General features: G+C 34.4%; 1 long non-coding RNA gene across 1 annotated transcript; it reads right to left on the minus strand.

Moving 5' to 3' along the window:
• Positions 1-664: 664 nt before the first annotated feature.
• Positions 665-11,954, minus strand: LOC128249039 (uncharacterized). Its single transcript, XR_008265139.2, has 3 exons — positions 11,850-11,954; positions 10,747-10,854; positions 665-3,742 (listed from the first exon to the last, which is right to left on the minus strand). It is a non-coding gene; the product is annotated as an uncharacterized LOC128249039 (long non-coding RNA).
• Positions 11,955-14,379: the final 2,425 nt, after the last annotated feature.

Consider the following 14,379-nt stretch of genomic DNA (forward strand, 5'->3'; position numbering starts at 1 on the left):
TGCTTACAAACGCATATATATATATATATATATATATATATATATATATATATATATATATATATATATATATATATATATATATATATATATAATATATATGTATATATATATATATATATATATATATATATATATATATATATATATATATATATATATATATATATATATATATATATATATATATACATATACATATATATATATATATATATATATATATATATATATATATAGACTAGAATAGTTTTGAAGTTTTCATACTAGTAATATTATCGTATCAGTTACCTTTTCTTGTCTCAGTCATGGGGCTATTGCCATGCTGGGGTGTCCTCTCGAAAGTTTTAGACAAACAACACCATCCCAGTTCTTATTTTACTTGTTTCAGTCATTTGACAGTGACCATGCTGGAGTACTGCCTTTAGTCGAACAAATCGGCCCCAAAATTTACTCTTTGTAAGCCTAGTACTTATTCTATCAGTCTCTTTTGCCGAACCACTAAGTTACAGACACGTAAACACACCAACATCAGTTGTCAACAATGGTGGGGGGAAAACACAAACATATACATAAATGTATATATATATATATATATATATATATATATATATATATATATATATATATATATATATATATATATATATATATATCCAACAGGTTTCTTTCAGTTTCCATCTACCAAATCCACTCACAAGGCTTTGGTCGGCCTGAGGCTATAGTAGAAGACACTTGCCCAGGGTGCCACACAGTGGGACTGAACCCGGAACCATGAAGTTGGGATGCAAGCTTCTTACTGCACAGCCACTCATGTGCCTTATTTATAAGTCTGGTATTTATTTTATGAGTCTCTTTTGCTGAACTGCTTAGTAATGTGGATGTTAACAAACCAAAACCAATTGTCACGTGGTAGTTGGAGACTAACACAAAGACACACATACAATGGGATTCCACACAATTTCCGTCAACCAAATTCACTCCTGATGTGTGCATGTCTCTGTCTTGACATTGTGTGACGGCCACGACAAGCACCACCATTGAACAAACAATGCTGTTTGCTTCCGATCTCTTGCCCTGAAAATATGTCAGACCATAAGGAAAATAGATGAAGTTTGGTGGCAGGAAGGACATTTCACTGTAGAAAACCTGCCTCAACAAATTCTGCCTGAGTCATGCAAGCATGGAAAAGTAGAATGTTAAGATGATGGAAGTTATATTTGTTACAACATATAATATTTTGCACTTCTAACTATTAGTAAAAGGAGACTCTCAGCCAGGGATGGCCAAGTTGTTTGATAAGAAGAAACATGTATGATAATTTTTCCTTCAAGAGCTGCAATACATATTTTAAAAATTATATTTATAAATCTGAGAAAATAAAGCTGTGTAGATTTACTTGCTATAGTGGATTGATATATATCTGCTCACTGAAGGCGTTTATTAAATCTTTATTTTGCAGTTAATACTTTAAAATCCGGCTTGTAGGATGTAAAAGCAGCTTTAGGAAAAATAACACCAAAACCCAGTATTAGCTTGGGAAGTGAAGTTTAGCCACTGTTGCTCTATGCAGTCATTTGAGTTACTAGAAACAACAGTTAACTCCCTCTGATGTCGAAGGTGTAAAAAAAAAACAAAAAAAAAATACAGAACATTTCACAGTGTAGTCACAGATATGTGAAAAATATTAACAGACAAAAACAAAATGGTTGTATTTTGGAAAACCTTTGTTCTCAGGACTACATGCTCAGAGCAGACTTGCAGTTAAACAACAACAACAACAACAACAACAACAACCAGTCACTGCACTGGTGATCTGTCTGATGTTAGATGTATTATTATGTACAAGACATCAAGGAAGCAACTGCTGATAATGACCCATTCCACACTGCTGAAATACAGCCTATCATTATAAACAGTAATAATAATGTTGTCATTGACTACCCTACAGGTCAACTCTGACCAAGCAGTTCTATGAGCTAAGTTGTACAAGCAGCAAACATCTTGTCATTTTTATTTCAGGCAGTACTTCTAAGACCACATTATCTAATGTTATTCGTTAACATTCAGATTCCTCTGTCAAATGTAATCCTTATTTATTCACATTATTTTGACATAATCCTGCATTATCTCATAGCTTTGAGATTTCAATGATATGATTATTTATCTTCAGAATGACATTGTAGGGTAGGGTGTGAGAGGCCAGATCTGGCCAGTTTGAACAAAAAAAAACAAGTAGAATATTTGGGCTGGATATGGCCAGTTAAAAAATTTTTTTTTTTATTAGAGAATAGATTTTTTTATAAGAGAATAGATCTTTTGTAAGAGAATAGATTTGAGGGAGATTTAGTTCTTAATTCTAGCAGGTTGAGTAACTGCATAGAAGTTCAGTTGTTTTGTTAACTAACAATGATGTGTTTGGACACCAGTTCACATGGCAAAGGCTATTTAAAACTGGTTCGAAGAGCACAGATAGATTGCCCTTACACAATTACTGGATCTCAATATAATAGAATATTTATGGTGCCTTTTAGAGTAGCAAGTGAGGAACCACTTTCCTCTGCCATCACCTCTGAAAGAGCTTGAAGAACTTGAAGAATGGCTTAAAATCTGGAGAATGATTGTGGCCTCACCAAAATTTGGATTGTGGTTTCCATCAAGTCTAAGACATGGAGGTACTTATTTTCACCATCATTGTCATGTTGTTTGAATACATAGAGGTTTGAGAGAAATTTAGCTGCTATTTTTTGCAGGTCAAGTGAGCACATAAATCAAGTGGCTACTGAGGTGTTCTCTGTGGCATTGCACTTTTATAAAAAATTCTGAAATTTAATGTTTGTGGATTATTGAACCATTGATGGCTTTTAGATAGTCACTTGCATTATGATGTTTTTTTTACTCATATTAGCATTGCCAATGAAAGACAAGGGGCTGGGGGAACCATCATTGTCATCATATGATATCTGTTATCCATGCTGGCATGGGTTGGACAGCTAAGCAAGTTCCAATGAGCTAGAGGACTGTGTTGAGCTCCAATGTCTGTTTTGACATGATTTTTACAGCTGAATGTGCTTCCTAATGCCAACCACTTTACAGAATGTGCCAGGTACCTTTTTTGAAACACCAGTCCCAGGGAGATCACCAAATAACTAACAAAACAAAACAAAAGACCCCTTCATCCGAATGAGGTTGTAGTAGAGAGGGAGGTTGCTTAATGCCAAGTATTGAAGGGCTAAACTATGACAGAAGGACAAACACAAGTATTTTGCTGTAGAGAAGACACACGATTACCTTGCATTATATATTGGTGGCTGGGAGGAGCTGGGAAGATGTCAATGATGGTGGTGCAAGGTATCATAGATACAAGATACAAGAAGGTGAGTATAAGAGAGAATATGGACAAAGAGTCAAGAAAGGATGCTGGATACGTTTGGCAGAGTGTGATATTTTTGTATGGTATAATACACTTGTGGACCATGAGCAAATGTAAAGAAAACAAAAGATGCTCTTCCCTGATATAGAAGTTAAATCGTGGAGCATTGGTTCGTAAGTTCTTTATAAAATACATGGTTTTACAATAGGGATTTATAACATACTCAAAAATTCATACTATAAGTTGGTTTCAAATTCCAATCAGAGTCGAATCCAGTTTCACTGATACCACTCATTAATGTAACTGAAAATGCATGATCATCACAACTTCTCAATTTCATCTAAGTCCAATAAAGCTGAGACTTCATGTCTGTAAAAGAAAGAAAGAAAACACCGAAATCATTAAGATGCCACTTTGAATCAAGAAGACAGTCAGACCATGAGATTAAATCTGAAGAACAATCTCGATATATACACTACACACGTATACATCCATACTCGTACGCATGCACACATATGTGTTCCATTCAGTCGTCATCATGCAGCAGCTTTATAACATCAAAGGAACATAATTGACTGGGGTGATGGGAGAAAATGGGAGAGGTGGGTGGAGGAAATGAAGACCAGTTAAATAAAAGTCACAAGATCACTGACCTTCTTCATCAGACGATAACAGTCCTGTAATTTGAAACTATTATCTCTCTATTTCTTTTTTTTTATTATGATTCTTTCTCTCTTTCAATTTTGGTTTCCAATTTTGCTTCTTTAGGTGAAGGAAACTATTGGCAATATCACCACTGGCATCGGTTTCATCATCACCATCCTTGTCATTATCATGATTGTCAATCAGTGCTGTTGTTATCATAATAGGAAATGCATAAACATCACAAGTTCCCAAAGGCATTCTTCAAAAATCAGTCAAGATTTTCTTCAACACCAGTATCATCACAATCACCATTGTCACCAAATCACCAAACTATCACATACTGTAAACTATGGAAGCCTGTACATGGTCACCTGAATAGCAAGAAATGGTACCCAAATTTTCTTCAAATCACATGCTAATTTCTGATATAAGAATGCACTGGATTGGATTAAAGAATTCCCTCTCCTTTTTTTTTTTCACCTCATTGTTTACTGAGTCAATGGAATATTTTCAATTCACTATGTTACATGAGACCCTGCAATATCTGTATTTAGTATGCTGAACTATCTCCAAAGTTATTTGAATAATTGCAAATACACATAACCAGTGTCATTACCATTCCTACTATTTCTGTTTATATTTCTAGTGATTACTCTTAGTTTGGCAAACTGTGGAGAATATTCTTTGCTGAGAAGGTGTAATAAGGCTGAAACATGTTTGTTGTTTTCAGAATTTAACTATGAACCCTCAGCCCACCCTCATATTGTTAAGTGACCAGCGATAGGAAGGGCCCCCCCCCCTGTAAAAACCAAAAATGTTTCTGTACGTCTGTCTAGGATTTCCCAGTGAGTCAATGGGTACAAAAAGCAAGTGTTTTTCTTTTAATATTAGGATGATATTTTTCTCTATCTTTGTGGTATTTACTCCACTGAACCGGAAAAAGCTTATGCACTAGAAATAAATGATAATATAATACTGAGTTAGTAGCGTGAAGGAAACTTTAGTTTACATAACAATTATGATTAAACTTTGTTTCTTAAGAAAATTCCTGTGATAAGTTTACAGAGAAAGAGTGAGACAAGTCAAAGAAAATGGATTTAGAAGTTTTCTTCCTTTCTGGGGCTCACTGAAAATCAAAGTATAAATCTGGTCGGAAGTTCAAAAGTAAAAGAACTTTAACAGGTGTTAAGCCGAATGTAACTAAGAAAGCCATCCACCATTTTGCACTAAATTTTCGCGTCTCCACTTTTTCAATTCCAACCCTCTGAGGTCATGATTGTTTTCACTCCTCCGGTATCTGCTCAATACATACAATCAATATTCCTCTTCTACAAATTGGTAACTTTTTACCAATGTGAGAAACCACACACATATTATAAACAGGATGTAACTAAATTTCTACAGCTATCAGATTGAAAGACTTCATGTTCAATAAAAATAAATCGACAGTTTATTGTTTTAAAAGCAGGATTTCCTCTATAATTAAGGAAATGAGGACAATGAAAATAAATAAGACTGCTGATAATAGATGAGGACACAACTAGCTTGGATACGAATAAGAGTCTGCGGCTAAATTTCTTTTCCTATTTGAACCTTTTGCTTTTGCATTGCGTGAACGTCACACACCAATTTCTCAACTTCTGTGAATTTCTTTAAAATAAAACTCAATGAAAATTGGAAGTGAACAAATAAAAAATATATATCAGTGAAAAATTTTAAGAAGCGGTTTATAAGAAATATGTTTTGAATATGGCAAGAAACAAACTTCGCTCGACAGCTTGCTTTCAGAATGGCAGCAAAGAAGTTGTGCTGGAAGCAACGTCAAAGAACATAGCAAAGAAAAACAGAATGCCGAAGCAATAGAGAAGGATGGAGAAAAGAAACGTGGACATCAAGTAGCAGAGAGGGATATAGACGACAAAAACATGCAAGGATGAAGCAGTAGAGAAGGATTGAAAAGAAGAAAAAGATGAACTGAGTAAACGAACAAATTTAACATGTTTCATGAACTTAAAATGACAAAGACAGTTATCGTCACGTTTTCTGGTGTTCAAGAAAGAAAGAAAAATATCATAAAATGGTAAAGAACTGAGATCCGTTGAAATATAATTCAAACAGACCTTTAAAATCTCTGCCATATTGGACAGTGAGTTAAAGAAAATGTGTAATTTCGAAAACGGAAAGACACCCATGTTACATCATGTTCAAACTCATTTATATATTGGCAAACAAATTAGTAATGGTAAAAATAATAAGACTCTCTCCAGCGATATCGGCAATTGTGAAAATGTGAACCGCTATTCTGTCACCTGTCCAGGTAAAAGGAAGTGGGGAAGTTTGGAGTATAAAATCTGATATTAATGATGGAGAAATCCAGATATAATATAATCCGATTATAACTTTTCGGATTGTTAATTAGCTTCATCTTTCAAAGAAACGAATTCTGTTTTAACATATATACATAAAACACCTACACGAATTTTCATCTGACTCTATGAAGTTAATAGTTTGAAAAATTTATAATCGTATTAAGAATCTCAGACATTTAGACATTTATGTAATCCGTTTATGAAAGACAAGTTTTCATGTGTGGAAGAGGCGACTGAAATGCTTCAAATAGAATATGGAAATCCGAAGAAGAAGATGAACGATATATATATATAAATATAAAGTAGCTTTTCATGCCAGTAACTTCAGAGAAAAGGAAGACATTTGAACGGCATTACAAAGGTAAGCCTCCCTCGCATCAATTACAAAGGATAACGAATGAGTCTGGCAATATCCAGTTAATTATCAGTGACCTCATGAGAGAACAATCAAGCTCTAACCGATAATTATCAGGAGACAGATTTAGAATCCACCCCATTTCTGCATTGAAGAAGGGAAGTGATGTCTCTCTTGGAAATAATCTTCATTTATCCCACAGTAAATACCTGTTGAAAGACCCAGTTACGAAGGTAAGCCAATGAAAGTTACTCTATTCTTGGTCAGAATGGTGAATTATCAGGTTAATTGTTGAGTCATATATCAGTTTTATGGCATCCAATATGGATTTGATTTTTCTATCTGGTCATCTGTAGACATCAAAGACAACAAAGTATAACTTAGGAGCCATACGGTTGTTCGAACCGCTAGAAATAGCAACCAAATTTCCCTCAAATAGCACATATTAAAACAAGCCAGTGAAGGACATTGGGTATGTAGTAATGGTTAATGTATTTTTTGGATTTTCATTTCCAGGTCAAGATGTAAATATTAGCCATAATTTTAAATAATCTTTAACAGAAATTATAGACAAGATTGTCAAGTTCTATATTTAAGAGATGAGGAATTATGTACATTATTTACATTATTTTCTACATTTGATGGATATTTATCCTCATCTTGTTTGTTGTTAACACAACATTTCGGCTGATACATCCTCCAGCCTTCTTCAGGTGTCTTGGGGAAATTTCGAACCTCAGTTCTCATTCCTAAGGTATTTTTCAATGTTGTTATTATTATTCAGGTCACTGCTTGGAATCGAACTCGGAATCTTGGGGTTAGTAACCCGCACTCTTAACCACTATGCCTACAGGCATATGGCATAGTGGTTAAGAGTGCGAGCTACTAACCCCAAGATTCTAAGTTCGATTCCAGGCAGTGACCTGAATAATAATAATAATAATAATCATAATAATAATAATAATAATAATAATAATAATAACAACATTGAAAAATACCTTAGAAATGAGAACCCAGGTTCGAAATTTCCCCAAGACACCTGATGAAAGCTGGAGGATATATCAGCCAAAACGTTGTGTTAACAACAAACAAGATGAGGACAAAATATCTGCCAAATGTAGAAAATAATGTAAAGATTGTCAAGGTTGGAATATATGATCATGCGTCTGTTCAATGACAAATGTTCAAACTCATGGATGATCTTTCAGTTTATGATCCCTACAACGAACCCATGGATTTCAGTGGAAATCGGCATAAGAAAATGAAAAGGCATTCCGCTCCAATAGAGTCGGAAATTATCTGGTGCACCAAAAAAAATAATAATAAAATAAATAAATAAAATGGTAATTTTTCCGGATCTGTATGTTCTAACTATCGTTGAATAAAGATCTCCCAAAATCAAAGAAGGGATGGGCCAGTGGGTGGATTTTCACCCCGTCTTCCCTAAATCTTTAACTGATATTTTTCAATTTTTTTTTTTTTTATTTGTTTCTCATAATTTTGAAGAATCATAATCTCAGAAGTATAAAACACAAAACTGATATCATCATCATCATCATCATCATCATCATCGTTTAACGTCCGTTTTCCATGCTGGCATGGGTTGGACGGTTTGACTGAGGACTGGCAAGCTAGTAGGTTGCACAAGGCTCCAATCTGATCTGGCAAGGTTTCTACAGCTGGATGCCCTTCCTAATGCCAATCACTCCGAGAATGTAGTGGATACTTTTTACATATCACCAGCATGGGAGCCAGTCAGGTGACACTGACATTGACCATGTCCAGATGGTGCTTTTTACATGCCACCAGCACAGGAGCTAGTCGGGAGGCACTGGCATCAACCATGTTCGAATGGTGATCTTTACATGTCACCAGCACAGGTGCCAGTCAGGCGGGACTGGCATTGACTCACATGGTTTGTTGTGCAGCATAATGCAAATTCTCCCAATCAAAAAAGCATTTACTTGTACTGGTGCATGGTGTGCCACGTGTCAGATGCTAAATCAATTATAGATTTGAGATCAGAGTGGTCTTACTCTAGTCTAGTTGCTCAAAAGCTACAGCGACCAAGACAAACAAATCAACCACAGGGCTTACTCTTTGTAAGCCTAGTACTTATTTTATTGGTCTGTTTTGCTGAACTGCTAAGTTATGGTGACGTAAACACACTAACATCAGCTGCCAAGTGATGGTGGTGGGGACAAACACAGACATAAATACACAAACACACACACACACACACACACACACACATAATATACAATGGGCTTCTTTCAGTTTCCATCTACCAAATCCACTCACAAGGCTTTGATTGGCCCGAGGCTATAGTAGAAACACTCGGCTAAGGGACTGAACCTGGAACCATGTGGTTGGGAAGTAAGCTTCTTACCACACATGCCTATTTTCCATGGTGGCATGGTTTATAGGGTTAGATGCCATTTTGTCATCAATTACTTTACAAAGTGTACTAAGTGCATTTTTTCGTGACACCACCATTGTAGATTTTACCATGCCCTTGGCAAGACTTAAGAACCCTTCCCACCCCAGTCCAGTGTTTTTGCCTGCTTGATTAACCAACTACTTTATAAAGAGTTCTGAGTGATATTTTTCCAAAGCACCAGCACCAGTGAGGTTATATGTAACTGGTAAAATTAAGGAGCAGCTACAACCGGAAGGGAGAATGGGAGGGAGTGATGATGGAAGAAAAAAGTGTGAAGCAAAGTATAAATGGGAGGAAAAGTCTTATTGTTGTGAGAGGGGAGGTAGTGGAGAGTGAAACCCGAGGAGACAGTGTTAGCATTAACAATGGAATGGGTGGTGTTGTGGTAGTTGGGAATCTGTAGAGTGAGAACAGTAAAGGCAAGGGGCTGGGGAAGCAGGGTGAGGAGAAGGATAGGCAGGAATGTAGCATTAGAGGCAGAGGATGAATGGCCAGTTCTCTCTACATTGATTGCAACGCCAACCACTCCGAGAATGTAGTCGGTGCTTTTACGTGCCACCGGCACAAGGGCCAGTCACACAGTACTGGCAACGGCCATGCTCAAAAGGTGTTTTTTACATGCCACCTGCATGGGAGCCAGTCCAGCGGCACTGGCATTATATATATATATGTGTATGTATATATAAATACACACTTATATAAACATCACACACACACACATACACAATACATACATGTATATATATATATATATATATATATACACACACATATATATACAGGTGTATATATATATATATATATATATATATATATACACCTGTATATATATGTGTGTGTATATATATATATATATATATATATATATATATATATATATATATATATATATATATATATATATATATATATATATATATATATATATATATATATATACATGTATATATATATATATATATATATATATATATATATATATATATATATATATATATATATATATATGTATATATATACATGTATATATATATATATATATATATATATATATATATATATATATATATATATATATACACACACATATATATACAGGTGTATATATATATATATATATATATATATATATATATATATATATATATATACACCTGTATATATATGTGTGTGTATATATATATATATATATATATATACATGTATGTATTGTGTATGTGTGTGTGTGTGATGTTTATATAAGTGTGTATTTATATATACATACACATATATATATATAATGTATGTTTATTATATATATATGTTCGTGTGTGTGTGTGTATGTATATATATATATATATATATATAATTTGGGAGCTGTGAGACAGAGAGAGTTTGAAGGTAACCATCTTGAATTACTTTGCTATATCCAATCAAATGTAGATGAGTTATAGGTTGTCTGCACTTGGAGTTACCATGATTTTATTGATCGCAAGTATCAATCTCTCTCTCTGAAAAAAAAAAAATGAAAGCAAAAAGTAAAAATGAAAATAAAATAAAGAAAAACTGAAAACAAGCCACTTACTATCCACTCTTAATATAGTCTTCAACTGGAATATCATTTGGCTTTTTAGAGCAGTGCGATTTCTTCTTTTCAGCCATGTTTTATTTGTATATGCATGAATGGAAGCAGCTAGAAAGAAAGGAGTAAAAAAAGAATCAAACATCAAACAATACAAACCTTTTTGAAAATGAAGTAATGAATGTAATGAGAATAATAGTTTAGCAAAGGGGATAGCAAACAAGCAAGCAAGGGAGCCTGCAAGCAAGCAAGGGAGCCTGCAAGCAAGCAAGCTATCTAAATACCTTAGGTTTTTATTTTTTTATCATTTTATTTACATTTTAGTAATCTTTTTTTTTCTTTTATCTGTCAGACTGTCTTCATTTGTATTTTGTTTCCTAAACTGTTAGGAAAAAGAAAGAAGAAAAATTTACTAAATATTCTTGATGCATGATAAATGATAGCTGTGTGTGTGTTTGTGAGTGTGTGTGTGAGCTGAATTTATATAAGAATATTCATTTATTCTTTCTGTAAAATATTTTAGGGGCCTTAATCTTAAAGTAATCATGTGGGTCTGACATTCAAAGAACTGATATTCATCTCAGTGAGTTTCATTAAAATTCTGACTACACCAAATTGGATGAGACCCAACCAGTTTGAAATTGTTGTTGGACCCACATAGCTGTTTTAGAGAGTTATAACTCACCGATTATTTAAAATCTGACTAAAGATATATATATACCCACATGTTTAAATAAATAGATCTTGTGTACTTAACTAAAATGGTTATGAAGGTAGATACCTTCACCAATCATTATGAGGATTTTGTAGATTATTAACAATCATAGGGCTTGTAAATTTTCTTGATTGTTTTTCTATATGAAAAAGGTGCAAGAATTACAAAACCATTTAAGGATTGTGAATTATTAAATCATTTACAAAATCTGTAGTTAATAAGATCATGCTTGAACTATACAGTTTACTAAATAAAAATCATATAGAAAACTGATAACCTAAGCTAGGTTTAACAAATCTAAGCACCAATTTGATATGTGTGTGTGTGTGTGTGTGTGTGTATAAAACAAACAACAACAATCTGAATGCTAGCAAAGAAAATCTGTAAATACCACTATCAAAACTTTGATTAGCACCCGCCTCTTATTTTAGAAATCATTCTTCTGTTTATGTAAGTAGACCAATAGTCTTAGGAGCATGGTTTTTCATCTTATTGAAAAAACAGTTCCTCCTCCTCCTCCTCCTCCTCCCTGTTCTTTCTATATTTATTGGATTTGATATTTCTTTGTGATATGTTCTACATTTTTCTATTCTTTTTTTCTTTGCGCAATTAGAAAATTGCACAAAGTGTGTTTCCATTTTGCATAAGTAGTCTTGGTATTTGCTGATCTATACTACTATAGTAAAGAAGAGTTATAAGAACTATCAGTTGCCAAGCCATGCTACGTACATATTGTTTGTCAGTAAACTACTATTGGTTGGTTACCACTACTACTACTAGCTTACTAAGAAAGAACACACTAGTTGCCGACTTGATTATTGATTTTATTGTTCATCACATTTAACTTGTAAAAAGAAAAATCTTTCTCTCCATCATATAACAGATTTCACATCCCAACTAATGTTTCATCTTTTGCTTTTTAATTTCACTTTTTCTTTACACACACACGCACACACTTACTTTAATGAAGAACTAGAATATTTCTTCATGTAGTACTTTCAAGAAAGGAAGATACTTATATATCATCATCATCATCATCGTTGTCACCATTCTATGTCTATTTTTCCATACTTGCATGATTTAAGTAGATCTTCTCTAGAGCAGTATCTTGTCACTTGTGATCCCTGAGATTATCTTTCTCCTGGGATCTCCTTCTCCTACAGGTTCCTTCCACTGTCATACTCCATATGCACCACAATTCCAAACCATCTCAGTCTTCTCTCTTGCTTGCCACATTTAATTAATCTTATACCTAGTTTTTCTCTCATATGTGATCCATCATTCATTGACTCTAAAAAAAATTATTCATCCAACAGAACATGATTGCTTCATCTCCTTCCAATCTTTGCAATATTTCCCATATATGAGACCCATGTTATGCAGCTATGCAGCATCACACTGTACACATGCATCATTGTGTTACCCTGAAGCAGAAAACCTCTGTTACAAGTAGAAGTAACAGTGCCCTGCAGTTTTCAATCCCATTCTTTGGCAGCTATTCTTTCAAAACATTCTCCTACATTGCTAACTGATCATCTGGCTAACAGAATCTATCAACACTTTTTTTTTATGGTACTCTCTGAATATTTGAAAGAATTTATTTCATGGGTGCTCTTCTTGTTAGCTACTTATGTACATCTGCCACTTATAAAAGTTCCCTGTCAACCTGCTTGTGACCGCTCTGCACTTCTTATGCATTCAAAGTTAACATTGGGTACATTATATGGAGTTCCTTATTATTTCTTTCCTGTATGTCAAGCATGGCTATTGACAAGATAGCAATAGAGTCCTGTCTCCTTTCCTGCTAACTTGGTTTACTTTAAGACTTCTTGATTTTAAGCTTTAACCTCACATTTAGAATTTCTCTCCTAATTCTTTGACAGATTCAGGAACTAGGTTATCAGCATACAAAAGTTCCCATAGACAGCCAGTCTTAAACTCTTTTGTGATTGCCTAGAGAATTTAAAATAAGCAGGAAGTGTTTGAGAACCAAGACCTGATAGATATCAACTGCACACTGAGTTCAATGTCAGTTCCCACATTGCCAATAGCATCTCTGCAATGACTTACTGTATAGTTATCACATGCTATTTATCTTCACCTAATTTTCTGGTAGCCCCTAGACTTCAGGGTGTGTTACCCTCTTAAAGGGCTTCTCCAGGTATTGTAGCTTGCTCTTAGCTACAGACGTCTGTAGTTTTACAAGGAAGAAGGTATCAATAGTTGCCTCTCCTGGAATAAATTCAAATTGCTTCTAATCTAAACTAATGTTCCTCTTAATTAGTTGTGCTATGTTCGTAACTTGGTTTATCAATTCCCTGCTACTACAGCTGCTTTTTTTTCTAAAGCTTCTCCTTTTCTCTTGTAGCAGTTAATGATAATATTGCCATGCCAATCATAGGGAATTATTCCTTTCTTATTTGATTGACTGGCCTGAGTCCTACTTTATTGGATGTTTTAAGCCACTCATCTACTATCCTTAGTTGTCTAGATGCTTTCCTTGCCTTCATATCTCTAATGGCTATTTCATCTGTGTAGCTGTCAATTTCAAAAGCTCGTCACTCTGCTAGTCTATCTAGAGCACTCCCTTTTTTCCTCTCCTGTCCCCTCTACATTCTGCAATCTCTCCACATGCATGTCTCCTCTGCATCAGTGAGGTCGAGTGCAGTGCTACCATACATATTTTAGACCAGTGATATCCTGATTCATTTTGACACCCTTTTTAAAATCCAGAAAGCCTTGTACTTCTGATTCTCACAGCATCGAACGTTGGCAGATTTCTCTATTTCATCAAATGTCTACTTTTCCTTCTGGTTACTTGATATTGTTGTTTGCAAACCCTTTCCTTTTATTATTTCTCAACCTGTCTTTTAGCTTTTATGGCTCTAACTACCACACCTTTCAATCTTCATGTCATTCTT

This window comes from Octopus bimaculoides, chromosome 11, assembly GCF_046866305.1.
Source record: "Octopus bimaculoides isolate indiv1 chromosome 11, ASM4686630v1, whole genome shotgun sequence".
Taxonomy (NCBI): domain Eukaryota; kingdom Metazoa; phylum Mollusca; class Cephalopoda; order Octopoda; family Octopodidae; genus Octopus; species Octopus bimaculoides.